The sequence below is a fragment of the Panthera onca genome, chromosome F1, assembly GCF_046562875.1.
Source record: "Panthera onca isolate mPanOnc1 chromosome F1, mPanOnc1 haplotype 2, whole genome shotgun sequence".
NCBI classification, from domain to species: domain Eukaryota; kingdom Metazoa; phylum Chordata; class Mammalia; order Carnivora; family Felidae; genus Panthera; species Panthera onca.
Genome location: NC_138355.1, coordinates 6848471 through 6875643, shown reverse-complemented (window position 1 = coordinate 6875643; position 27173 = coordinate 6848471). Strand labels below are relative to the sequence as shown.

Sequence of the window (27173 nt, the reverse complement as noted above, 5' to 3'; positions counted from 1 at the left end):
CTGGAAAGACAACAAACAACATAGGCTTTTTCCTTTGTCTGTTTAAACCTGCAGGTTCAGAGACAGTTTTATTAATAGCCAAACAAAAATAGGAAGGAACTTCTAAGAAGAGATGTATCCACAAAAGGCAAGAAAGCACTTACTGAGACAAAATAACAATAATTAGCAGCTATTACAGCAGGAATAAAATGTAACTGCATAGTAATATCAAGCACTACAAAGACAGCAAATTGAAAAAAATCCGAATACTAAATATTAACCTTTTTCTATAACAAAAAGCACAGTTAAGCTTACAAACTCATCTAATGTCTAATGAACTGCTTTAAATTTAAAGTCTTCGAATATAAAAAAGAAAGCTGTGAACAATACAGGGGGTTCTCCTGTGTTTGCAATACAATTTCAGATACCCTACTAAGTATTCCTTCATAAAATAACAGAGGCAAATTGGGAAGTTTGGCTCTAAAAGTAAAAGATATACCTCCACCAGATGAAAACTTTCTAGACCTAAAGCTTTAAAAATAAAGCTGTACAGAGGCGCCTGGGTGGCTCAATCGGTTAAGCGTCCGACTCTGGCTCAGGTCATGATCTCACAGTTCATGAGTTTGAGCCCCGCGTTGGGCTCTGTGCTGACAGCTCAGAGCCTGGAGCCTGCTTCAGATTGTGTGTCTCCTCTCTCTCTGCTCCTCCCTCACTAGCGCATGTGTGTGCTCGCTCTCTCTCAATTATAACTTAAAAAAAAAAAAAAAAAAACCATTAAAAAATTTTTTAAAAATTAAGGCTGTACGAAAAGCTCTCATTATGTAGCGATAATGACTGGACCATGAGGAACATACACCACTCCTTGTGTACTATACTCCATCATACACAGAAGGAAGAAACATCTCTACTTTGAAAAACCGGAGAAAATGTCTAGGTCTGCTTAGAATTGCCATGGCCTCAAAAATTACACCAGGAAAAAGAGTCAAAGTCTCAAGGTTTTAACACGCAAAATTTGAGGCTTAAAACCCATCAGAATTTAAGAACTAAAAAAGTTAAAATTACAAATTGATATTATTTGTAGCACTTATAAGACTGGTAAGGATTAAGAAGAAGAATAATATGCTAGCAAGCTTGTAAATAAACAGTGCACTCATACATTATTGGTGGGATATAAAATAATATAATATATCTTGGAGAACAATTTGGCAACCAATATAAAAATGTAAAATCTACCTCAGCAATTTCATTTTTATTAATTTATCTTATGCAGACGATTATGTAAAGATATATGTATACTGATGTTCTTTGCAATGAAAACAAAAAAACTGATGTTTCCTACAATGGAAGAGTACACAACCATTAAATAAAACCATAAGTGGTGTGACTGCTGGAGTGAATACGTTAAATATAGATACAGGCATAGACCTAACGGTTAACAGTGGCGGGTTCTAAGAAGGATGGTTCCTGGGGCACTTCAATTTCTAATCTGTATTTTTATTTATTACTTTTTATAGTGCACATAAAATTCTTAAAACACCTGAATGTTTAAAGTAAGTGATGAACTATATTAGCACAGTTGAAAAATACATATTTGCCTATGTAACAGACCATGGCTTCTGTCAGTGTCAAAAAATTAAAGATACGCACAGATCTGAAAGGCAATGTGTGGGCTACCTACAGTCTACTGTTGTTAACACAGAAAAGATAAAAAATACACAAAACTGCCTTCTTGGGAATATACGTGAAGACATTAGTCCAGCAAATGCTTAATGTACAACGAGAATCAAGGTGCCACCAACTTGGGGGACAGAGTACAAGGTATGAATTTGGGACTTTTAAGGGCCTTGGTGCTGTCCAGGTGCTAAGAGCATGGGCTCTGGAGTCAGAGATACCTGGGTCAGGGCCCAATTCTGCCACTGACAAGCTATGTGACCCCTGGCAGGGTCCCTCACTTTTCCAAGCCTCAGTTTATATCTTGCAATACATGGATAATAGCAGCACTCATCCCACAGAATTGCCGTGAAGATTGAAAAGCTAATCTACACAAGGCACAGTACCTGTCATATGGCCGCACTCAGTGTTGGCTCTCATCCTTCTCAAAGCACAGCAAGTTTGTTTTATTCATTAGCAATTACAAAGACCCCAGGAAATCAAAGCCTGAATTTCATTGCAAACAAACAGAAACAAGGCATATTAACTTCAGACTGGATAACAGAAAGCACCCAGCCTGTCAGTGGAGTTCATTTTCCTCCTATAATAATGTTGCCAATCGTAAGGATGGTTTTAGCTTTCCAGAAATAGAAGTCCTCTGTGTTTACCGATACCAACCCTGACTTTGTGACAAGTATTAAAATAATATCAGCTACAAAATGTACACACAGCTGAGAGAAGAGTAAAACCCCAACCTGCCTATTACACGTAAATGGGAACTTGAGGGAAAAATTAGACAAAATCTTACAAACAAAAAGAGACAGTGAAAAAAGAACTGAAACTCTTCCCCCTGATCGAAGCACACACACCCCACACCCCCACCCCTCAACAGATTCAAATCAACAAGCATTTATTAAGCAATCCACTGCCCTCAAGAATACCCAATTCTAGGGGCTCCTGAGTAGCTCGGTCAGTTGGCGCCTGACTCTGGATTTCAGCTCAGGTCATGATCTCGCGGTTTGTGAGTTTAAGCCCTCTGTTGGGCTCCATGCTGACAGTGCAGACCCTGCTTAGGATTCTCTCTCTCTCTCTCTCTCTCTCTCTCTCTGCCCCTCCCCCTGCGCTCTGTCTCTCTCTCTCAAAATAAATAATCAATGTATTTAAAAAAAAAACGAAACCCAAATCTACTACAGATACGCCCACGAGTCACTGTGACACCAGCATTACCAAGCTCCACAGGAGCCTGACAGAGAGCGTACTTCCTGCTGGGTGAAGAACATTCCAGCTACAATGCTCTTCAGTCGGAGCATAAACAAGAAAGTCAGAAATTAAGATTCTCATCCAGCAAGTTTGAAGGAATGAAAACCATGCTTTAATAAGATGCATGCACATATTCATATTATCTATCAAGAGCCTATTTCGTGGAAAATATTATGTTATGTGCTATAAGAAAACACAATGTTTCTGACACCTCCTAAGCTTCACAATCCAGTTGGGGAGCATTTCAGACACGTCGTATCGTGAATTTCCGAAGGCAACTGACGCGTCTTTTCTATCTTTGTATTCCCATCCCCTCGCGCAACGCCTGCAACATTACTGGCACTAAATAAATGTCTGGCAAACAAGTGAATAAATAGATGACTTTCATACAAAGGCCAATATTATAGGTGCCACTGATAATCAGTATTTGAGAAGTTTATCGCAGGGACAGAGCACCTGCAGGAGGGTAAGATGAAGATATGTGTTGTTTTGTCATCCAGCTGTCACTCCCCATATTCCTCTGGTAATCATCTTTTCCCCATCACCTGCCTCCCTGCTCCCTAGGAGCCCACTCTAGGGGTGAGCATGTGACCCAGGCTGAGCAAACTGAAATAGTACATCCCACTGCTCACAGCCACTGGCGAAAAAATGCATACCTGACTCAAGCCATGCGTATTAACACAATCACCGCTAATCTTTGGAATCTTGTTTAAGTAACCAAAAAGAGAAGTTATTTTTCATGCTGGATTTGGAGTGGAGAGGATGAAAATTGAGCTTCTGACCACGGTGCTGCCACCACACATGGGAGAGAGCCTGCCTGGGAATGGAAGCAACTCACAGGAGGAGAGCCCAGCGGTGGAGGGAGACTAATCCTAATGACATCATTTGAGCCTCTGGATTTAGCACTGCTGAAAGGAGGCATTTTTCAGTTCAGAGCCAACAAATCTCTCTTTTGCTGCATTCAATATTAGACTGGATTTTCTGTCATGTGAGACTGTACGAGTTTTCATTTAAAGACGGAATTAGGACTCATTAATAAAGAAAGCGGCAACTTTTCAATAGGGAAAAGACCCCAGGTAGACAGGACTGGATAAATGGTAAGGTGGAGTAAAGAAAGAGAAGACTACTTCAGTTGTAATGATTTTTTAAAAAACCTATAGCTCAAGTTTAAGTATTGTTTAAGTCTGAGAGAATGGGGTGGGGTCAGCCGAGGGTGATTGGTACAGGAAATGGGACTTCTCACAGGTTACCAGAAGCAGCGGCTGAAACCCACCTCAAGCAAAATGTTGCCATGAGGCAACGAACCCAGTCCAGCCACATCTCCCAGTTTTTCAGCAAAAGTCTCAATCCAGACGTTAAAAGTGTTGGCAAGAATTAATATCAAAAAATGAACTGACAGTGACGTACAGACTAACTAAACAGGATCCAGCAGTTGGGGTCCTGACTTAGAGTTTGTTAGAAAGGCCAAGAAATTAAATTCAAATCCATATAAAAGACATGCTGACCCAAGTAAAGGTTTTCTAAAGTACACAAATATGTGTATATTCTAAGGAAAGCTCTGATGACAAAAGAACAGAAGAGAGAATCACAGATAAACAGAAGGAATGACGGAATGAATGCCTATGATACTGTGCTCCTAGCACAGAAATAGCTGTTGAGTAACATGAAAATAAGAGTCTAGGCTTCCAAGGAGGGTGGCCTATCCAGGCCCTCCTCCTTTCCACCTCTGTAATATACCACTGATAATAGTGCCTACTTTGCAGGGTTGTTGTAAGGAGTAAATGAGTGGATACTTACTGCAACTGGCAGAATTCTAAGGTGGCTCCCAAGATCCCTGCCCCCTGGTGTACTCACTTCCATATAATAAATGGCAGCTGTTTTAAGCTCCTACATCTACAGTAATTTGTTCTCCAGCAACAGAAAACACACTTACAAGGCACTCAGCACACAGCCTTGTAACACAAGGTCCTCAATAAATATTAGCTATTGTTATTACAGGAGTCCATTGAACTGTATATTCTTCTGATGTATTCAAAATAAGACTCTGATTACAAAACTTTGCCCATTTCATATTTGCTGGCACAGAAGAGGAACAGGTACATGAGATGCATCCTGGGATGGACAGTTTTATGGGTCAATTGGACTGGGCTGAGGGATGCACAGACAGCTGGCAAAACATCATTCCTGGGTGTGTCTGCGAAGGTTTCTCCAAAAGAGATTGGCATTTCTATCAGTAGACCAAGTAAAGAAGTCTGCCTTCACCGATGCCGTGGACCTCTCCCAGGCCACTGAGGGCTTGAACAGAACAAGAAGGCAGAGGAAGAGTGACACTGCTCTTTCTGCCAGAGCTAAGACAGCCACCTTCTCCTGCCCTCAGACCCCTGTGCTCTGGATTCTCACAACCCCAGACGCAGACCAGGACTTACGTCTTCATGTCTCTGGGCTTGGACTAATCCTTCTAATTCAGCCTGAATCACACCCCTGGCTTTCCAGGTTATCTAGCTTGCAGATGGCAGATCATGGGGATTAACAGGATCCATAATTGCATGTGCCAATTCTTAAGATAAATCTCTTTTATATATCTATCTGTGTACGTATATCCTATTGGCTGTTTCTCTGGAGAATCCTCATATACCTCCCAAGGATACAAGGAACTAGGAAAGACAATTTGTAAAAGTACTTTTTATAATACATGTATATCAAGAGTGGTTTCGAAATGATTTCATAGGAGGAAAACTAATTGTTATGTTCATATACTGTAGACTAAAATCCAGGTGGAAATAAGTTCAGGACATGCGACGACAGTCTACTAACCTAAAAATAAAATACATCATAAAGTTGTCTTTAAAAGCATATTGGATCAACAAATACTTAGCACAGAACAAAGCATAATAACTTTACTGGAAAGTGAAATCCCAGGGCACCTGGGTGGCTCAGTGAGTTGAGTGTCTGACTCTTGATTTTGGCTCAGGCCATGGTCCCAGGGTGGTGGGAGTGAGCCCTGCATCAGGCTCTGCACTGAGAGTTCTGAGCCTGCTTGGGATTCCCACTTGCTCTCCTTCTCTGTTCCTCCCCCACTCATGCACGCTCTCACATACGCACTCTCTCTTAAACTTTAAAAAAAATAAAATATTCTTAAAAAATTTTTAAAAATAAATGAAATCCCGTAACACACACATCGTATTAAATAATGATACTCTATTTTATATGAAACTAGTAAGAAAACAAGCCATAATTTAAAATATATTTGAACGAATTCCTATAGAGCACATACACGAAAGAATTAGTAAAAGTCTGTAGAAAGCAGGTGGTAAAACATAATTTGAAAAAACTTCTATGGAGGTAACCATAGCGTATGTAGAAAATATATTTCAGGGGCACCTGGGTGGTTCAGTCGGTTAAGTGTCCGACTTTGGCTCAGGTCCTGATCTCACAGTTTGTGAGTTCGAGCCCTGCATTTGGTTCTGTGCTGACAGCTCAGAACCTGGAGCCTGCTTCAGATTCTGTGTCTCCCTCTCTCTCTGCCCCTCCCCCGCTTGCACTCTGTCTCTTTCTCTCTCTCTCAAAAATAAATAAATGCTAATAAAAAGAAAAAATATTTCAGTTAAAAAATAAACCACCTAGTTCAAAGCATACAGAAATGTAAGGAATTTGAAAAATATCCACCATAATGTACAAACATGCCATGAAAGCACGTATTTCACAGAATATTAGTAAATGACCAGCAAGAGACAACAACTGAAAATACTATTAAAACAGACTTCATGGAATATATATGAGGAAAAAAACAGTGAGAAAGAAGTTTCATAATGATTTTTTATTTTCATCCTCGAAACCAAGTAAATCATAGCTCAAAGCCTAAAAAAGCCCACCCACCAAACTGGAACTGGAAGAATTCTCTTCATCCCCAGCATTCACGTTAGTCACAGTCATCATAACCTTGAAACTACTTCACAGCACGATCACTATAGAAATCTGGGACATTAAGCTTGAACTTAATCTTCTGTCAATATCTGTTACTTTTGAGCCATAAGCTGCAAACTAATACATTTATATCTGAAGCAATAGATGAATGGCCCTAAGATAAATCTCTGTGGGTTGAGGCCTGTTTTTGTTTTTTTTTTTTTTTTTTTAAACTCCCAATGAGACCGGAAACTTTGGTCTTGGTTGAAAATCCCTGTGTTCCCGGACTCCATCACATGAAGCAGCCCTGAGGAGGACCGCCCACAGCCCCCGCACGCGTCTGCTGGGTCCTGAATCCCTAGGGCAGGACGGAAGATGTGGGATAAATTCTGATACAATCATCTGGAATAAGAAATGTGTAATCTTACAGAACTGTATCCACTGCCTAATAACACTTCACTTCTCCTGAGGTTGCTTCAGGCTGATGTAAGAAGGTGTCATAAATTAATTGCCGAGTCCAAAAAAGTTCAGAGCTCACGTTCTAAGGAGCACAGACTTCATTTAGTGAAACAATGATTACAGATTCTGTTTCACATTTAAGTCTAAAATCATACAAGAAGATATAAAACTGCCTGAAGAAAAACATTCAAGTCAAACAACAATTTAATAGAATTAATGAAAAGCTCATTTCAGCACAAGCCTCCACATAAGAGCTGCCTAACTTATCTTCAATATAACACAAATCGTCCTTTTAACATTAAATATTATGGGTCGTGATAATTTCACAGCTTTATTACTTTAGAAAAAAATTTTAATGGTCAAGTCGGATTGCTTCCATTTTATAATACACAGATAAGAGCTCCTTTCTCATAAAGATGTTAAGAAATGAATATTAAAGAGGAACGATAAAGAAAAATAAAACCATTTGAAAAAGATAATTTGAAATTAACAGCTAAGCTTCCATAGTTATAGTTAGAAGGAAAATGCCCACCAAAGTTGGATGTCTTATTAATTACCATAGAATGTGAAATTAGAAAATCTAATACAAAAGAACCAAAAAAACTTTAAAACTGCTTTCTTTAAAAAGCGCACAAAGTTAGCTTGTCCTATGATTTTTCAGCTATTATCTTGTCTTAATAAATGAGGGTGATATTTAACAGCCCAATTCTCCCCTTGAATATGCTCCTGATATTCAGCATTCAATCAAACCAGATTCTCATTCCCTTCAAGCTGGTAAAGAGCCAGACGTGACAGGTGAGTCAGGCACTCCCCGCCAGTGACTCAGGAAACCCTCTCTGTGGCGTCTGCTCCTGCTTTCATTACAGATCAAAACTGTAGGCTTACACAAATCTCTGAGTTGAGTTCAAAACATTCAAAAGAATGCATCTTCAAGCTTTTACTTTGGCTGTGCCATTATTTTCCTTCAAAATATTCCTAATTTTTTAAATGTTTATTTATTTTGTGAGAGAAAGAGAAAGAAAGCACTAGCAGGGGAAGGGCTGAGAGAGGGGGACAAAGAGAAAGAATCCCAAGCAGGCTCCCCGTGCGCAGTCGGCTTAGAGCCCAACGCAGGGCCCAAACTCTCGAACCGTGAGATCACGACCTGAGCCAAAATCAAGAGTCAGGCGCTTAACCAACTGAGCCATCCAGGTGCCCCAAAATATTTTTTTAGCTGAGACAGATACATTTTACTGTGTTAATGCTCATGAATTAAATGATACTCTCTATATGCAAACGTAAACATGTCTGGCTACTGAAGCAGCTCCCTCTTCAAAACAGCACAATTTGGGGGCGCCTGGGTGGCTCAGTCGGTTGGGCAGCCAGCTTCAGCTCAGGTCATGATCTCGCGGTCCGTGAGTTCGAGCCCCACGTCGGGCTCTGTGCTGACAGCTCAGAGCCTGGAGCCTATTTCAGATTCTGTGTCTCCCTCTCTCTGACCCTCCCCCATTCATGCTCTGTCTCAAAAATAACTGTTAAAAAAAAAAAAAATTTTTTTTAAATTAAAAAAAAAAAAAAACAGCACAATTTGGTTTACATCCTCTCCCTCACCTACTGGTAAGTAAGGGTTTTCATAGCACAATGGAGCCACTAACAGGTATGGCTTTTCAATGGATAATAACTTAACAGATCACATGACATACAGAAAAATAAGCCTATGTTTCCAATTTACTAAGGTGTAAGTAATCCCCAAGTTAAATTTGTGCACCACTTTTCAGGTCAATATTGTAAAACTGCATTTAGAAAAGACTGAATAAGGCAAATGACTGCTCAGACAAGACCATTTTGACCTTCCTTCTTCTTCATCCTGGGCACTTGCATTACAGAACACAACACAGTCATCAAGTTTACAAAATTCTGAATCACCAGGACTCTATAGCTCCTCATGAAATACTTCAAAACAAACAACTCATCATTTTGGTAAAAATACCAAAAGCCTAATCACCCAACTTCTACTCTGAAGTAACAAAATAAAAATAAACATCTTCATACTTTTAGTCCACATGGAAAATAAAAATACCACCAGTGAATTTCTAATTGCTAAATTCAATGCTGAATTTATTCCCTCCCCAACATCTCTGAACCTTCGTATGTTGACCATCTCCTTTTTGAAACTCTCTTCTTTCACGGATCCCAAAAAGCTGAGACCACCGCGGCTCCTGAGATACCTAAGGCTACCCTTTCTCCTCATGTCTTCTAAATGACCTTTCTCGGGTTATGAAAAGCAGCAAACAAAAAGCAAAATAAACTCACAAAAGCCTACAGCCAAGTTTCCCACTCGAAAACATTGTTATCAGGAATTAGGGGGTTCTGTCAGGGCAGGAAGGAGGGCAGGTGGAGGGCTCCCGTGGGGAAGGCAGTCTTAAGAGACACTGGGGCAGCCTCAGGTATTTTAAGGAAAATCTTAAATCGAGTGCTCCTGACCAGACATGGTCACTTTCATTAAGCATAAAACAGCAGCAACAATCTTGGACGGCTTCCTCCTTTGGCATCCAGAGGGGTAACAGTCTAATTTTTATCTCTAGAGTCCTCAGTGGCCCCCCCAACTTCCGGGAAGTCAGCACTGATTCTTCCACCTACACTAGCTTTCATTAAAGCCCCAAATCAAATGACCTCTGCACACAAACCTCCATCTCAAGACTGTCCTCACATTCTCACAGTCTGAGATAGAATATTCGAAAATCTGCAATGTATGGAGAAGAAGGAGAGGAGGAGAAGGATGACACAGTCTTGCTTTCAAGAAACTTTCAATGTAATTATATTTATTATATATGTTTCTTTTACATCTCCCACCAGATGGGGCAGAGTCTTAACTGTCCCTTTCCCAAGTACTACTGTGGATAGAGTCGATACAGATTTGTTGAGCTGAAATTTATTAAGCTAGTTCTTTCTGACCAAACATATCCAAGTAAGAATCCCACTGCTTTGTTTTCGATCCTTCCTATTTCTATTTCTCCAATACGTTCCAGAAATCAAGGGAGCTTAAAATGACAAGTCAAACCAATTGTTCCCCACTTCTTTACTGCCAATATTAAATATCATAGTGACGTACAGGGCCGGGGAAAGAGTTGAGTCCCAGAAGAACACCCTCCTAGCCAACAACAATAGCAATCTAGCAAAACCGCCCAGCAAACTGACAAATTCAAAACAACAATACCATATGATACTTAAAAGGAAGAATGGTTCCTATTTAAAATTTATGATAGCACAAAGGCAGTCTAGAATTTTATGTTCAGTGTACTGAATAAAAAGCAGCTGTTAGGCAAAGAACGATTAAATGACTTCAATGTGTGAGAATTAATCACATTTTCTTATACTTGGGACTCTGCTGTCACTTAAAAATAAAGACGGAAAGAACTGTAATGTCAACACTCTAAAAAACAACTTCAAGATAAACACTGTAGCTAGTATTCATCTAGAAAAATGCAAAATTATTTATTTGCCTAAGATTTTAAAAGCTTAATGACACCAAAAAAATTTTAAGTATTTCTTCTATATTAACATAATGAAGAGAACATCAAAGTTGTTTCTGAAATCAATAACTATTTTTGAACTGTTTAAACATATTTAGTGTTGGCAGGGTTTTGGCCTACAATCTCCTTAAAGACTCTGCATTTCATAACAGGCTCAAATTCCAGCAAAACAGTGCATTTATGAAACATGTTATCATGTTACAACATGAATGGAAAATATATGCATATGAAACCATAGGAACAGGTGCTTGGCTGGTAACATGCCTCCAGTCTCGCACCACTACAGTGAACTGGCCGGTTTAATCACAAAAGGAAACGGAAAAGCTCCAATGCGTGAAACACGCCAGAAGCGAACTGAACGGCCGCCTGGAGAAACATGGCAGGCGCAAGCCACCCTGCTTCCCTCCACTTACCAGGCGGAGCGTCTCAGGAGGCTCCTTAGTCCCTCACGCTCTGTGTGTGCTGTGGTCGATCTAAAAACCTGAAGTTATTGGGCTTTGAAACCCCATTTAGAAAAGAGCAAGCTGGAGTGTGGAATAGGTATTTCACAGAGAAATGCTCCCAGGGACACTAATCAGGTTTTGGAAAAGACAAAGCCACTTGCTGAGAAGCTTCCTGGCCAAAAGGCTCTTGAGCCAATTCCCTAGCACTCTTCCTCTGAATTACAACTTAGTAGGGCAGATCCTACCTAATTCTATAAATATAAGTGAAACAAGCCCTGAGAGTTTAAGTCTAACAAAGAAACAGGTCCTTGCAAAAGAAAAGAAAAAGAAAAAAAAAGCAGATGTCACTAATTGCAAATGTACTCTGCTTTAGGGAAATCTAGACATGACATGCAGAAATCCAGGTTTTGAAACAGCAATGAGCTTTTACCAAAACAAACCTTCCTCCACAAAAAGAATCTTAATAGAACCCTGTTAATCCAAATCTTCCTACTTCACATAACTTGATTATCTTATTTATAGAAATTAAATTTATAAGCACAATTTTCAGGGAAAAAAAAATACCGTACAATATACCAGTTAATCCTTCTGTTTATCATCTTGCTATAAGGATAATTACCATTCATCACTTGGCAGCTTTTCTAGATCTGCGTTTTCAAAAACCACGAATCCTTCGGTTCTCCATAGAAAGCTAGAATGATAAGAGACACAACTGCCTAAAGAGACTGGATGGCACGAACAGACTGGGAGGAAAGACTTCCAGAATGTCTTGATGTGAAACACTGCCATCCATCCTGGGCAGCCGCTCAATTCTGATGGACGGAAGCTTCTGGCTCTTTGAGGAACTGGCCAACTCCCGATAGCAGCACCTGGCTGGAGGGATCGAATAACACAAGTGCCTGCTCTCACGTGTTCATCCACTTATATGTTCTACTTCTACCTTCCCATCCCTGCCGTAATGGGACACACCCCAGGGAGAGGGGAAAGGCCTCTTAGAAAAGGGGGAATTTGAAGGGAATCTTGAAGAAATTAAAAAAAAAAAGTGCTGGGAAGAACGGAAGAAACTATACATGTAGAGTTTGGAATTAGGAAAGGGATCTTGAGTGTTGGGGAAAAGACAAATGGCAAGGCTTCAGAGTACTCTGAATCCTACTCAACTAAAGCTGATGAGTACCAGTAAATGTGGATGATCACACTCACTGACACACTACGTTATTTTGTAACTGAAAACATGAAGTTGTTTTCAAAAGGACTTTCAAATACCAAAATCATCCAAGCCCAGACATTCCTAGTCATGTGGAAAATACTCCTCTATTCCAGTCATCTAAAAAGTGGTTATTTTCAACTACAGAGAATAATGCCTGCTTCCATAAAATGCAAAGGACTTGGCAAGCTTCTCTTGGTTGACTTTGAGAAGGTAAGAAGTGACAAAAATCATGCAAATCTCACAATATGAAGGAAATATTTTCAGCTCAAAAGAGTTATCTTTAAAGCAATCACATTGCTCTAAAGAAAAGCTAGACGTCTGCCAGCCATTAGCACCACACGTGGATATCTTCCAGGAATAGATTTCCAAAATATGATCATATCCTCGTATTATCTAATATCAAACCCAGCAGTGTTGACAAAGCACAAGCCCACTCAACCACTGCTGACGATCCTTCTTCAAAGCTAAAGCCCCTTCACCAAATCAGAATGGCTCATAAGTACAAGCTCACTACCTCAGGAGCCAAAGGAACACAATGATCTCCACCTCCTTGCTTACACGTTTACACATGCATCCGCGCGCGCGCACACACACACACACACACACACACACACACACACACACACACCCCAGCTGTAACGGGGCCTTGCTGACTTGTCTCTGGCTTTGCATGTTCTCATATACACGGGCAGCTTTACAAGCCAGCCAAAAAATACCCCACCCCACCAAAACTAACTCCCTATCCAGAGAACAACACTTGCCCTGCCCACGTTTATTTGTTACTGTCATGGCAACATGCTACCGTTAAGATTTGGTACTGTGAAGAAACATACTGACGATGCAACAATGTAAAGGAGTAAAAGCTATGTTGATTAAATCCCTGCAATTTACTGGTCACTCTGCAAGGTGCTAGGAAAATGGTTACAGCTTTCAGGTTACTAGGAGAATGGTTACACTTCTTGAGTTACATGGACCCAGTTCTGGGAAGCCAGTATGGGATGAGGCTTGCAGAGTCCTCAAATGTCTTATTTTAAAACCTTGATTTTACACAATAGGCAATAGGGAATCAACAAATATTTTTAAGAAGGGGATTCAAATGATCAGATATACTTTTAAGTATATATATGCATTTATACATGTATTTATACACACACACACACACACACACACACACACACACACACACAAATGAACTAAGGTCCAGGAAGACAGTAAGAAGCAAAGAGATTAAAGCCACTTAGGCAAGATAAAAAGGGCCTGAAGTAGGTCAGTGGCAAAAAATATAAAAAGAAAACATGGTTGAGAGATATTATAAAGGCAGCGCGAGCAGGGCATCTGGAAGGAAAAAGAGGGAAGAAGCAGAGGCAGCCCTCGGGTGTCTGGCACAGATAACCCAGGAGGTGACTACACCAAGAGAAAAGACAAAATGTGAAGAAGCACGTCTTATTGAGGACAAGATAGAGTTTACATTTCATTCATGATGAATTTAAAGTTAAAACAGATCAGGCAGGGGGAGTATTTTTGTTACTAAGTAGAAAAGAGAAGAATGGAGAGGAGAAGAAACAGCATGACTGGAGATGGGGCTCTGGGTACTTTCAACACACAGGGAGGCAAGTCACGCCAAGAATACTATCACCGAATAGGTAAAAGAGAATAAGCAAATATTTTTTTTTAACAAAATGGTAAGACATGTAAGAGAATCAGAGGTAGATCATGCCAGAAGTCAATTAAAAGATTTCCAGGGGCACCTGGGTGGCTCAGTCAGTTAAGTATCAGACTCTTGACTTTGACTCGGGTCAGGATCTCACTGTTCTGCACCAACAGCACAGAGCCTGCTTGGGATTCTCTCTCTCCCTCTCGCTCTGCCCCTCCCCGACTTGCACATACGCATGTACATGCTGTCTCTCCCTCTCAAAAAACATTTTTTTTTCATATGTTAGACAATACAGTATCACACCTTTAAGATCTGCATACTCCAGGTTTTAGTTGATGCTGTTCTATGGAATCTTGGACAAATGGAAAACAAGAAAACCCACATACTATTACAAAGACTTCTTTTTTTTTTTTAATCCACACAGTTTTTGTTTTTGTTCTTTATATGTAATTTTTTTGTCAAATTGGTTTCCATAAAACACCCAGTGCTCATCCCAAGAGATACAAAGACTTCTGAGGCACCAAAATAACATTCTTTACCAACTCCTGCTCTAAGCCTGAAGACCCCAGGACTTCAACCAGCAAGTCCCGTGGGCCTCTTCAGACAATGAGCTGGCTCTGCAATGTTACCAAAATGCTGCCACCCACAAGAGGAAAAAGGGTAGGAGAGAAAGTGCCGGAGGGATATTTTTCATCCTGATCCTAATGAAATAGCTCTGCATTAAACAGTGCCTTGATAAAATTTTCCTACAAACATCAAAACTAAAAGCAAATTATTAATTAAAACTTGAAATAGGGCCCACAACTGCCAAGTCTGATCAAACGTAGTTCCAATGCTTTTCTTTTACTTGACAAGTATTTGGTCAAAAATAATACTTCTAAATTACTCGCCTAGGCCACTCACATCAAGTAGAAATTTTAAGGTCAAATAAGTACTCCTAAAAGAAAAAAAGTGCCCAGAAAGGCCAAAGAGGATTTTCTTCTATATTGCACATATATTCTACATTTTTAAAATACTTTAATCTGTAAATGCAAATATTTATAGAATCGTAACACACACACACACACACACACACACACACACACACACACACACACATCCAATAATGGCTTGCAGGCTAAAGGCTCTTGAATAATTAATGTTTTAATATTCAGCACTTCAAGGTTATGGAATCCAGATTTCAAAAAGTAGCTTAACTCCATGCAAATTCCTATTTCAATCACCTTTATTTTCACCTAGAGCTGTGGCAGCATCAGTTCAGAAACATGTGATATGAAAAACCCACCCTCTTCCCCACACACCCTGCCAGCACTCACTTAGATCTCAATAAGGGAGGGAAGTAAAACAGGATGCACCACCTGTATGAAATAGCAGGAATCCTAATTAAATAATTCAGAGCTTTGCCTATAGCCCTACTTTAGTATTAGTGATAGAAATCTCATCAAATATTTTCATTTCCCTCTCTCTGGATTTCGCTCCTAGGGCTTATAATAGTTCATGATTAGAGCTCTAACACAGAACTAACAACTAACATAACACAGAATCAATATGGTGGAATAAGGGGAAAATTGGAAATTAAGGCAGTCAAGTTAAAGCTCTAGTCCTTGTGTTTACAAAGTGTGACCTTAAGCATTCCTCATCTGCAAAAGGAACTATAACAATACTAAGAAGGCTGTTGTAAGATATACATGATACCGTATTTGTTAAATTACTTTGTCAAGTTAAAAAAGAAACTAAAAAACTAAAAATCAGGGTAGCACAGCACAGGGCAACTCATGACAAATCAATCTCTCAGTTGTCTCTTGACCTACTAATGAAAGACAAGGACCAGTATCTAATACTCTTGGTTGAGTATGGGACAAAAAAATAAAGAACAGAAGTCTACATAATGTCAAGTATAAAATAGAACAGTTCTATTTATAACTGAGTTATTGAAGGAAGGTTACCTAGCTGGTTTGGAAAGCCACAATCACTTAAACATACAGTCCCTGTGAGACGGAAACTCATCGTTACAGAGACTATCTAATCTTATCCAGTTTTAAATGCTGACATGAATAATCCTATGGTGTAACGTACTTTTAATTATCTGGCCTTATACAGTTAACCTTCAATATAAGGAATGGTTGGGGGGGTAAAATTGGTGGGTATTAATCAAAAGGCACATACTTCCAGCTATGAGATGGGTAAGTTCTGGGGATCTATTGAACAGCATGGTGTTTATACTCAATAATACTAAACTATATACCTAAAAGTTGTTAAGTTCTTAAGTGTTCTCACCACAAAAAAACAAATGGTAATTATGTGACATAATGAAGGTGCTAGCCTGAAATCATTTTGCAATGTATGCATATCAAATCAATGTTCTATACACCTTAAACTTACATTATGCTATATGTAAATTACACATCAATAAAGTTGAAGATACCTATATATAAAGAACAGATTGCTAAAAATTTGTTTGTACTGTTAAATTGCTGTATCACATTTTTACTTCAACTTAGAAGCTAATTCTTGGGCATCAACTAACAGAAAGAGCATTTGACTGAGCTCAAAAACCTAAATTTTAGCATTCTCCCATCAGCAGGTGACTACCTGACCTTCTCCGAACCACAACTGATGCAACATGGCAAGAAGGAGAGAAGGGCAGCAGGGAGGCCATGGAACTGGATGCTTCCTGTGATCCTGTCAATCCTAAAACCATTATGTTTCTGCACGTAAGGAAGGAATTGGGTAACATGATTCTTGTTCTTGCTAAGTATAGGAAAGAAGACACAGAACCAAATAAAAATAGAGAATATTCACAGTTGCCAAGCGGTTGGCATAGAAAATACCAGTGACTACTGATTTTACAACAGGAAAAGAGCAATCCTAGTCAGGTGGATTTCATCCAAGATCTGCACTGAAACTTTGGGAATAAGCAGGGCCTGGACAGAAAGGGGAGGATAAACTACCCTGCTTCCACATCACCATGAACACCACAGACTCAAAGAGCACTAGCCCTGCCTTATACTCATGGACAGAACTCCTCCCGACAAACGGTATTGATCCAGAATAAAGCTCTTCCAGGGACAGGTAGCCCCCAGCTGTGCCAAGGCAGCCTGACACATCGCTGGACACTCGAATAATAACGCTCTTCCAGATAATGAGTCATAATCAGCTTGCCTAACAGGACAAGACTTTCTGTCCTTCTTTCATCGTTTCATAAACAAACACTTTATCTGAATATGTCTCTTTAAACATCTAACACTAGGTACTGAAAATGCAAATGTTAATGAAAATTGATTCTTGACAGAGACTAGTGAGGCTATGTTCTCTCTTTATCAGGACACATTTTTTAATCTGGCTTAGGGAAGCCATCCCCAAACTCGTTCATCGTTGTAATATACCAAGTCGCCTTATTTTCCATATCAAATAGTAATGTCTAATTTCTGCCATTAAACTATCACCCTGTTTCTGATTATGAAATATAACAGATCAGTTCATCACGACTGTTATTACTATTAACAGTATGTCCGGACACTAAAACATATTTGTTTTTTTTCTCCCGTGAGAGGTCCTTCTCATTCCAAATAGAAATAGTCAAACCACAGTATGTCAAGTCTGAGTGCAATATCCATAATCTAAAAAAAGACCTAAAGAAGCAAACAAAAATTTTCTGAACTTGAGTAATTTGGTCAAAATATTTCTACTAGAAAATTGTCTTTACAATTCATTTCAGGGCAAAATAACAAAATATAACACTGGCAGTTAAAAAAACAAAAAACTAAGAATGATGGTGTACGTATATGAGAAATTAATAAAGTACACATTTTTTTAAATGTTTATATATTTTTGAGAGAGTGAGAGGGAGACAGAAGATCCACAGCGGCCTCTACATTGACAGCACAGAGCCCGATGTGGGGGCTTGAACTCAGGAACCATGAGATCATGATCTGAGCCGAAGTTGGACCCTTAACCGACCAGGCCACCCACGCACCCCAGTACACACTTTTTCCTATTTAACAATTTCATTTCTTCTTATACTATATCTATCCTACTATATTACTGAATTCAACTATTTTTTTAAGTTATTGAATTAAATCTTATTGGAGTAGAAAATAAACTCAAAATTCAATTATTGTAAACATACTGTGCTTACAAATGGGATTGGCAATGTATAACTGTAGAACTAATGGCTCATTAGAAGGTAACAGATAAAATATTTTCTATCCTTTTCAATTAGAGAATTTTCTGGTAGCATATATTCTGTTTCCTTCTGTGTGCAAAAAAAATCTTCTGGTTTCCAAAGAATAATTCAAGAGTTGGCAAACAATGGTCCATGGGACGAATCTGGCCCACCACCTGTTTCTGCACAGCCTGCAAGCTTAGAGTGTTTTCTTACATTTTTAAATGTTTGGGAAAAAAATAAGAAGAAGAATATTTGGGGATAAGTGAAAAATCTATGAAAACCAATGTTCAGTGTCCATAAACAAAGTTCTGTTAGAACACATCCAACCCTGTTCACTACACATCGCCCAGAGAGGCGGTCAGGTGGTAACAGCAGAGCTAAGGAGCTGCCACAGAGACCATCAGTGACGCTCTCAGCAAGCACAACAAATTGCCATGACGTGGTAATAATGCACTTTTGCCTTCTGGCCTATGAAGCCACACTGACTACGCAGGCTTTTACAGAAAAGGAAAGCTGAACTTTAAAAACACTAACATGATTCGGCATTTCCTGAACAAGTGAAGATAATGGCAGCCTCTTCGATTCTGACCTATCAACTAACTTACTGAACTTCTTGAATTTTACCACGGTAAAGACTTCTTTTTATCTGATCTTATATGTTTGCAGTAACATATTAATTTTAAAATATATTTAGGGGTGCCTGGGTGGTTCAGTCGGTGAGTTGGCCGAAATTCAACTCAAGTCATGATCTCATGGTTCATGAGTTCGAGCCCCACATCACTCCCTGTGCTGAAAGCATGGAGCCTGCTTGGGATTCTCTCTCTCTCTCTGCCCCTCCCCAACTTGTATATGCACTCTCTCTCAAAATAAATAAACTTAATAAATAAATAAATAAATAAATAAATAAATAAATAAATAAAACATATTTAACAAAATATACTCCATAAATCCAAACACTGGACGGTTTTCATGCAGTCCTTCATTCAGTCATCAATTAAATACCATGCCCTAGCATACCATGAAGATTGCTAGGGATTCAAAATAAAATTCCTGACTCTAAAAAATGTCACACTTGAATAGAGAGACACAGTACTCCACTTTCTGCTACTAAAGGGATGGCCAAAACAATGAATGTAACCTCTGCCATTTCACAATGACATACTGTCATTTAAAAAATATTGCCTCTATCTGAATTAATGGCAAGTTATACACTCAAATAGATAAGGCAACAAGGCTTGGCAAACACATTTATCCATCAGTAGATTTAATTACAGCATTAGCCTTACATAAGCAATTAACCTTGACCAACACAGGTTTGAACAAAAATGCTGATTAAGAATTTACTAATTATCCTTCCCAACTTCAGAAGTTAGCTAACATCTGGTCTTTATAATAAACATACACCAACTCAACATAGGTTATTTACAGTTAAATGAAGATAAATATTAACTGAATGGCTAAAAATGAAGAACATGAAACACACATTAAAAACACAATAACTTGTTTTGTTTTGAAAGCCCAAGTGTCCCACAAATGTCACTTTACTTGGAAGAACATTTTTGAGAATAATGGTCTTTTGAATCTATGCAGAGATTCCATTTATTGTAATAAAGAAAAAAACATATAAATCATAAGTGCGTCAGCATTTCATAATGAGAATGCCAGGATCTGCATGCAGTTAAGCAACTTGGCTGTTTGCCTGCTTTACTTAAAACCAGAAGAGAGGTATAATCCCGATACCCAAGTCTTCTAGCAGCTGTGCTGAGCAGACAAGAGCGATGTCTCATGTAGCAGCTACCTCCAAATGTACAGATACATGCACCCTGGTGATCAGAGGTTAGCAATACTGTGTATCTGCTCGCTTTCAGTGTTAAATATTTAATGGCATATTTTTCCTTAATGGAACTCAGGCACATCTGATCAGTCACTGGGATCATTTGGTAATGCAGTCAAAGTTATCATACTGCCATTTCACATCAACTTTGTAATTAGATAATTCATCACTTTATTAATTCAAAAGATTGCTTTCTTTACTACTTTATAGCATGCTACAGTAGGGAAACCCAACTGAGCTGATCAACAAAAAGGCTCTAAAATTTGGTCCTAGATGAACTTGAAACCCTCATGTGGCAAACACACACACACTCCCGACCTTTCAAAACAATGGAAGCAATATTCTTTCCACAAATCCGCCTTGCAGCAATGGTGAAATGATATAGCACCAGTACCTCTAGAATAAGAGGTCTAACAAAACTGAAACTTGAAAATTAAAAACTGAATATATCACGAACACCTTTGTTCCTACTTTCTACTGAGGCACACTGCTCTTCCGAACAAAAAGGACCAATGAAAGAGTTATTTGGTAATTTTTCCTTCTTGCTGATTTTATACACTTTACTAAAATCATGAGGTTATGGCAAAATATCACATAGATTATAGTAATACTCTTGGTCTAAAGACACACACCAGCCAAATGCAAGTATGTAGTCTCGAATATAATAATATCATTACTATTGTCTTGTGTCTTATTTCTAATGTATCTCTATCAAAAATATTAAATCACGGGGCACCTGGGTGGCTCAGTCGGTTGAGTGTCCGACTTCAGCTCAGGTCATGATCTCACGGTTTGTGGGTTCAAGCCCCGCATCGGGCTCTGTGCTGACGGCTCAGAGCCTGGAGCCTGCCCAGGATCCTGTGTCTCCCTCTCTCTCTGCCCCTCCCCGACTCACGCTCTGTCTCTGTCTCAAAAATAAATAAACATTAAAAATATATATAGATAGATATTAAGTCACTATTCTTTTCCTATTATGAATTTGCAAGATTCTTGTTTTAATAATTTCCCACTGTTTCTGTAATAAAAAAGAATTCTCTCCCAGTAAAAAAGAATCTGCACAGAATGCAAATCAACGTAAAATTTAAGTATCATAATACAGAAAACCCTTCCACAAAACTCATTTTCAAATCTGTACAAGCACAGTGTATACTGAAAAACCAGCTGCAACTAATAACATTAACATTTAGAGTTTAGAAAGACAAGCTGTGGAGGTCACATATGTACCCGAAAGAATAAAAATAACATGCTACCAGAATTATTACTTTGTTTGAAAGGGAAAGGGAGAGAACATCTTCTCAAACAGATGTGGAATTTCTAATAAAAAAACTCTGTGGCAGTTGTACAATATTATAAAATTAAAGAGTCCTTTGCAGAACTCTGGAAACATAATGACACATGTTTTATGGTCAGGAAGGACACTTCTAATATTGTTATTTCCAATTTAACAGGTTTTTTTTGAGACATTTCAAGCAACTAGTTCATTCTGTATTTTATTACTCAGATCTTATCACATTTCTAATCGGTCTACCAAATGCATTTTTAGAGAAGGAAGCGGTAAGTCCAGAAAAAATAATTAAGTACATGTTTAAACAACTCTATGCAATAATCTCTAAATATATATATAGATATATATTCAGGATATAGATCTATATATAGATATATATTCAGGATATAGATCTATATATAGATATATATTCAGGATATATATCTATATATAGATCTATATCCTGAATATATATCTATATATTCTAAATCTCTCTCTCTCTCTCTCTCTCTCTATATATATATATATATATATATATATACACTCTTTGCATAGAAAATAAACTCAAAACCATCTCTACTGACATTAAGTTTAGGCATTAATAACCATTACCAATAATAATCAATATATATTTCTAGGGATGGAATAGAGAAATAGTATTCATTCCATGCCATTTCAGTGAATTATAACATGATGACTAATGAATCTTTTAATTTCAGCTTTTTAAAATGCATGTGTGGGAAACATTTCATTCATCATGGAAAGCTTACTTTTATGTTTCCTGTGTGACATCCCAAGGAACTACTCTCAAGTCACGGAGTTGTCATGAATGCAGGAAACAGTAAATGATTTTCGTCTGCCATAACTACGGGCTGAAACCAAGCCCATTACTAGGGGAAAGGTACTATTTCCTGTTCGCAAACTTTCTTCTCAACAAGATAGGTAATTTTCAGCATCTCCAGAGACACCAGCGCTGGGCACGACTGTAAGCCATGGTCTGAAACTCTGGTTTACAATGAGCCACACAACACTCTTGATAATCCACATGACAGCACAGGGAGACATAAAACACTGAACTTTTAGACTGGAATATAAATAAAGCTGGGAGGTGGGGCCAGCAGTAGTAGAAATTTATAATATGTGTTAGACACATGAAGTACTTTTGATTTAATCCTCACTTTCATCTGTGAAAGCAAATGAAAGTTATTGTTAGTATTATTCCCATTAACAAGATGAGGACATCAAGCTTAAGAGAATTTTATTTTCTCGTCTAAGAAAGCAACTTAACCATCATACTATTTGGCATCCATTTAAATTAGTCCTTCTCTTAATTGCTGTTGTCTCACCACTTAAAGTTTTTATTTATTAGTTATAGTATAAACATTTTTCTCTATTTGTAGCAAATATTTAGAACTCAAACAGTAGATTGAACCACAGCAGTGGTCATGCTAAGATAAATCCATTTTGAAACCTGACCCGAAATTTTATTTGAAGGTAGAAGGGGAAGAAAAAAATTGTGGGCTGGGAAGGAGAAGGGGCCTGCGGAGACAGACACACAAATCTTCTCTCAACAATCTGACAAAGAGTCGGCAGAGTGAATCTAGCCTCCACCTCTCATGAACATACAAATAACCACACCTCTCCTGTGTGCTCATTTGTAAGTATCTCCAATGCAGCCCACACTTTGGCCACCGCAATTACTCTCAGCAGTTCCCATCGCTTTCCTCACACTTGACACCTTCATTTCCATTCAGTCAGGCCCTTCAACCACCCCCACCCCCAGTAACATACAATCTAATTTAAGTTTCTAGGGTTTTTTTGCTGGGGTAGGGGGGCCGAGAGAGAGAATTCCAAGCAGGCTCCACACTCTCAGTGCAGAGCCCAATGCAGAGCTTGAACTCATGAACCATGAGATGATGGCCTGAGCTGAAGTCAAACACTTAACCGACTAAGCTGCCCAAACACCCTACATACAATCTAATTTTTAAAAGACCAAGCAAACTATTGTGCAAATAGAGCTCCTGGCCAATTCCCCCAGACCCTCCATCCAACCACATCACCGCTCTGAAGCCCCTTCTGTGGAAAGTCTGGAGGTGCTATTACCTTCACTAATTTTCTATTACCAACTAATGCAAAACAAACATTTTAAACATGAAGCTTTTATTCAAACTCTTATTGTATCACCAAATATAACAGAAACATATATTCCACAGAGAACAACCACCTTTTCAAATCTTCTCTTTCAAATCTTCAATGTGTTTTTCTCAGTTCAGGGGGTCAGAGGAGCCAGCACCCTTCACTCCCCACCAGCATTTCCAGACCATTTGTCTATGACTGTTTCCCTATACCACCCTCTCTTCTGAAATCCATGCCATCAATTTCACTTTCTATGTGAAGTCTTCCTGGATACCCTCCCCTAGAAAAATTTCTCCTTCATATGCCTCATGCTATTTACTTTTCTATAGCCAGGCAATAAATTAATAAGTGGATAGGATATATTTATAAAGCAAACTCCTACAATCTAAACCCCAACTGGTAATTGCTATCCACAAGTCTGTTTGTTTATGTGCGAGTGGGGAGCAGGAGACTAATATTGGTGCTAAGTGGAGGAAAAAGAGGCCTACTTGGAAACAAGATCCACCAAAAATGACTATCCAATAATGTCTTTGGAAGAAGGGGTTGGGGAGGGAGGGTATGGAAGGTTCTAAGTAAAACCAAGTCTTAAGTAGCAGAAGCACATTCCGTGCTAAGAATCTAGTTCAACAGGAGATACATACACTATTTTCAACAGAAAATCCCAGAGTGTTCAAAACATAAACTGCCAACTTTTAAGGAATTACTCATGGTCTTCTATTAGAAAAAGCCACCAGCCTGTTTATAGCAGCATTATCTACAACAGCCAAATTATGGAAACAGCCCAAGTGGCCATCAACTGATGAATAAAGAAGATCTGGCATGCATGCATGTGTGTGTGTGTGCGTGTGTGTGTGTACATATATATATATACATATACATATATATATATATATATATATACACATATATATAATGGATTATTAGTCATAAAGAATGAAATCTTGCCATCTGCAATGACATGGGTGGAGCTAGAGAATATTTATGGGAAGTGAAATGAGTCAGAGAAAGACAAATACCATGATTTCACTCATACATGGAATTTAAAAAAATAAATGAGCAAAGGGAAAAAGACAGAGAGAGAGAGAGAGAGAGAAACCAAGAAACAGACTCTTAACTACAGAGAACACACAATGGTCACCAGAAGGGAGGTGGTGGGGGGATGAGGGAAACAGGTGATGGGGATTAAGGACTGCACTTGTCATGATGAGCCCAGAGTAACATATGGAAGTGCTGAACCACTATATTGTATACCTGAAACTAATATTACACTATGTTAACTAAAAAAGGAGGAGGAGGAGGAGGGGGAGGGGGAGGGGGAGGGGGAGGAGGAAAGGAAAAAGAAAAAAAGGCTAGCAGGGAATGAAACATGCTCTCAGGATTAAGAACCCTTTCATCCTCCACTGAGTCCTTTCATTTTCTGGCAAGTGCAAGTTTAATACGCATATCCCCAAGTAAGACTTTTGACTTGGTAAGGTTTTTTTGCCATAGTAAATAATTTTCAGACTTATAACAACATATTTCTATAACTTGTATCAAGAATGCTTTGTACATACTAGGCCTGAAAAAAAGGGTCTGCTTAATTTAATAACTGAATTTACTAACTTCTCAAGTAGCCGAGAGGCTTCATAACAAAAGACTAATTGTAAGGAGTATTTGGAAATATAAATGAAAAAAGAACATTTGTCTGAAATCTAAGTATTAAAATATCAGATATAAAACAAGTGTGAAAATTACTGAAACAAAAAAAAAAAAAAAAAAAGAAAGAAAATTACTGAAACCAGGTGATGGAAACAGGAGGGTTCATTATACCAGTCTCTACTTTCATGCACGTTTGGAAAAGTCCATAATCAAAAAGTCCAAAAAATGAAGATATAAACAAATTTAGAAAAGCTCTCAGAGTTGCTTACGCCATAAGTGACCATGAGATGAGCTGACACATAAGCTCGGCATGGCCAACGCCTGCACAAACCAGAATGAATGTTAATGAAGGGGACCAAAAGTAAAACATAAAACAGGACTTCGTTTATTGAGGCCAGGTGACGCCAGCCTTCTTCAAAGCATGAATCCAAAAGGCTGAGGAAGGCAGGGCAGCGCGGACCCGCTCTTGACAGCCTATATGTATGAAAGCAGCAGCGGTGGGCAGTACGCCCTGTGGGGCCCACTTCCCTCGGTGAATTCTATGCCAGGGACACAGGGAGGGGCAGTTTCAGGGATAAAACTGTCTGCCCGATGTTCTCCATCCACTTCCAACGCACTTGTGATCTGCACCATCACACATTAGCAGTGGTAGGAGCTCAGCAGCTCATCCCTGAGGTGTGCAGGACGCAATCAGCTTAACATAAAACTACTCTATAAAAACAATGACAAAGAAGAAAGTAGGGAGAAAATGAGGAGGAGGAGGAAAGTGACCCCTTTCAAGGACATATTTGTAAGCAGAAAAGTAACTCAACAAAACTTTTAAAAGGAGGTACAGGGGGTCTTAGGTTAATGCTGCTTTAACCCACATTTTAAGGCAGAAATCACACATCTGAGTCCAGTTCCCCTCAAAAGCTCAAAGGTGAACACATGTTCTACTTTTGTGGCAATGTCAGATACAACCACGTGGGGAGGAGAGAATATTATTAAAACTTTGTCTGCTTATCCACAGAGACGTAACTTTCCCCCTACATGGCATGGAAAGAGTTTCACTGTAAGATACATGAAACTAAATTTTTTAAAAGAAATTAGAGAAATAAGATAGTAATTCACATTTTACACTGAGCAATAGAAAGGACTTTTCAGTGTTTTTCATAAAGACTAATAACACCAGTAACTAGCACTTGAACATTTTCTAATAACAGAAAAACTGTCACAGAAAAGCCACAGACTTTACACTAAGAATAAAGTTATAGTCATGATAAGGCACTTTTTTATCTCTCAGGTGTTACTTTGTATAGTGTTTAAGCACCTGTGTGCATTGTACACATGGTACTCCTAAAGGTTATAATTTTCAGAGGGATGTGAAATAAAAACACACGAGAAACTTCTCACATGTGTTATAAGTAACCATTATATTTTAAAATCAGTTTTAAATTGAAGACAAATGAAAATTTAATGCTAAGATGATATTACCAGAAAAATCATAAAAACATACCCTAAAGAATACAAATATATTTGGGGAAAACAAGAATAAATCTCTAGCAATCACATTAATCACATTTAAAATCTTAGAAAATAGACAGATTGTAAAACACACCTTAAAAATATTCATGGGATAAGTACGTTAGTAGATGTGCACTTACAAATTGTAACATCAGTGGCAAAATCACCCTCGAATGTAAAATTTTACTTGTTATCAAAATGTGATCGATATTTAAGCAAACCCAAAAACACACTATGAGAAGGCAAGGAGAGCAAACACACAGCATTAGTGGGGATGTATCTGGTCCTTTGTCCTGATCCGAGGACAGACAGCAAGGATCAGTCAGCGCATTCTTTCTCCTTGAGCCCAAACAAACCCTCAGAATCATTCTAAACAAAGCATGTCAGATAGTGTCTACCAAGAGACCGCAGATAAAATATTGAATTAAACCTATTTTCTATCCCTAGTCTAGGATTTCAGTGACATAAAACACTTAAACAGATTTTTAGACAATTATTTTTAAGTCAGAAATGGTTATATTTTCATATTATTTAGAATTCACTTAATCAAGAAATGGATTCCA

At 38.6% G+C, this 27173-nt stretch overlaps 1 protein-coding gene across 3 annotated transcripts in view; it reads right to left on the bottom strand.

The window, feature by feature from the left end:
• Nucleotides 1-27173, bottom strand: part of SMYD3 (SET and MYND domain containing 3) — a 684892-nt gene that overhangs the window by 472953 nt on the left and 184766 nt on the right. The gene's annotated exons all lie outside the window — the stretch shown is intronic.